Here is a 2,914-nt window from a genome sequence, read left to right on the forward strand (position 1 = left end):
GAGTTTTTGAGGCACTTGATAATGTTAACCTTCAAAACGTCCACTATGGGGGCGCCTGGCTGGCTCAGTGGGTTAAGCGTCTGCCTTCGGCTCGGGTCATGTCCCAGGGTCCTGGGATGGAGCCCCACATCGGGCTCTTTGCTCAGCAGGGAGCCTGCTTCCCCCCTCTCTCTGCCTGCTTCTCTGTCTGCTTGTGATCTCTGTCTGTCGAATAAATAAATAAAATCTTTTAAAAAAAAGTTCACTATGAGGAAAACAGGGTAGACATTATTGTTATGACATTAAGATTCCTTTCTGGTTATACATATAATCAGTGTTCACCGCCGTCACTGCAAAGTACAAAGAGAAGAACCGGTCCGCCAGAGCTCCCTTCCTGCAGAGAGGATCCGCCCGTCAGCAGTGCGGAGGGAACCCTGCAAACCTCTGAGAACTACGCACAGTGACGCGCTGGCATTTCTCCCACGCCGTAAGCATGGCTTTGACGGCTGTGTAGTCATCTGTCATCTATTTTACGGATGTACTGGGGCTTTTGAGAAAACGTCGCCCACTTTTTGGCTTCATAAACTTTTGGCTTATGTGGATTATACAGATGGGCATTTACCACATTAAGAATTAAAACTCAGAAGTTAAAACAATAGCAATTCATTTAAAATGATACACTGGGGGCGCCTGGGTGGCTCAGTGGGTTAAGCCTCTGCTTTCGGCTCAGGTCACGATCCCAGCATCCTGGGATTGAGCCCCGCATCCGGCTCTCTGCTCAGCGGGGAGCCTGCTTCCCCCCCCCCCGCCTGCCTCTCTGCCTGCTTGTGATCTCTGCCTGTCAAATAAGTTAATAAAATCTTTAAAAAATATATTAAACCAAAGCTTGACACGGTGCAAACCCGGGCCGTGCCGAGCATGCAGTGGGCGTGGCTCTGCAGCTCCCCGCGCATGCGCTCTCTCCTGCCGCACCACCGCCCGCGCCTGCACCTGCTCGCACCTGCACCTGCTGGGGCGCCGGAAGCCCTGGGGCCTCCACGCTGGAGGGAAGGTACAGCGATTGCTACAGACCTGGGGCCTGCTTTTGTCTTGCTTCCTCTATGGTCAGGGGCTGCCTGAAGCAGAGCCCAATAGACGGTGGGGCATGGCGACCCCACAGCATCCTTGGCCTGGATGACACTCACAGTCCTATGGCCGCTCATTGTCAGGAAAAGGTCGGATGTCAGTGACCTGCAAGACAGTGTGATTTCCTTTCCTTTGTGACAAACCAAGAGCAAAAGCTCCCCTCCTCTTGGGAGCGCGGGGTGCACTGGCCTCTCGCGTGGGTGTTCTTGGGGAGAAATCGCCATCCCCGCCCCCAGGACAAACTGATCCATCCCGTCCGCCAAGCAAAGCTCGCTGTAACTCGGCTCTCTGGCAGTCAGACGAGGGGAGCACACGTTCCAATGCTGGGCCTGAGGTCCTAGGACAGAAACAGGCGGAGGTCACACAGCACTGCAAACAGAGATCAGATAGAGTCGGGGCCCGCAGACTCCGGGACTGGTGGCCACAGCGGAAGGCAGCTGTGCAGACACGTGCAGACACAGTGGGTTGTGCGCACTCTTTTGTGCCACAAGGCCTGGTCTCTGGCACCGGTGCCCTTCTGGGCCCTGTCCAGGGCATCACCTGAAGAACATGGGATAAAGGACAAGTAGAGACAAGGGCCACGCACGGTCATTCTCGTATTTACCAGGCAATAAAACAGCAGCACTGACAGATACTCAAGAGTTTAATCTTTTTAAAACATATTTTATTTACTTATTTGAGAGAAAAAGAGGAGGGGCCAAGGCAGAGGGAGAAGCAGGCTCCCCGCCGAGCAGGCAGCCCACGCCGGGGCTTCATTCCAGGACCCTGGGATCGCGCTCTGAGCTAAAGTCACACGCTTCACTGACGGAGCCACCCAGGCGCCCCATAGTCCAACCTTAAAAAGAACAGTTTAATCTCTTCCCATCTCTGGCCTAAGTCCACGCTAAGTGACCGGAAACAGAACGCGCCCTAACACCAGTGCGGTGAGTCCGCTTGGGAAGCGATCTTCCTGCTCGAGCGTGAACCCAGGTTCCCGGCTCGGTCCTCCCGCTTCCCCGGGCCCCACCGGGGGCGCGCGGCGGACGAGCTCGGGCGCGCCGGCCCCGATCGGAGCGCGCCCCACGGCCGCGCAGGGAGGGCACAGGCGGACCCGGGGCTGTGCCCGGCCCCGCGGTTCTCAGGCCAGGAGCCGCAGACCGGGCGGACGAAGGTCCACAAGCAGCCCCGTGCGGCCTCCCAGCGCACCTTCCGTCGAGCAGCAGGGGCGACTCCAGCGGCTCCCAGGCCGAGGGCGCTCCGCACCCCCGAGGGACGCGCCCCTTCTTGCTGCCGCGAGCGCGAGGCGCTCAGAGCTCCGGGCCCCACCTCCGGGGTCTCCGACCGCTCGGCGGGGGCGGAGGAGCTGACGCCGACTAACTCCAGCGTGGACGAGCCCGGGGGCCGGGGGACCGAGCGGAGGCCGGCGCGCGCCCCGGCGAGAAGGGAGCCCCGCCGGCCGCAGGACCGGACCAGACAGATGCTCTTTCGGAGCCGTCTCTGGGTACGCACCCGTCACACGCTTCGGAGGACAGGCGGCCCGGGTCGCACACAGTCCCCTCCCCCCGTCCTTCAAAGAGTCTCCCTGAACCCCCGCTCCGCGCGGAAGTTCTCCGTCCCGCAGCTGAGTGGGCGGGGCCCGGCGAAGGGGCCGCCGCGTCCGCCCCGGGCCCCGCCCCGAACCCCGCGCACGCGCGCCGGAGCCCGCCGGGCCTTATTTCTCGGCGTTGCATGCCTTCCCAATGAGCGCCAAATAAGTCTCCGGGCCCGCCCCCGCCCTGCGTGCGCGACCCCGCCGCCTGCGTCACTAGGAAGCGCGCGCCCGGGCTGCCGC

This window comes from Martes martes (assembly GCF_963455335.1).
Source record: "Martes martes genome assembly, chromosome: 9".
NCBI lineage: Eukaryota > Metazoa > Chordata > Mammalia > Carnivora > Mustelidae > Martes > Martes martes.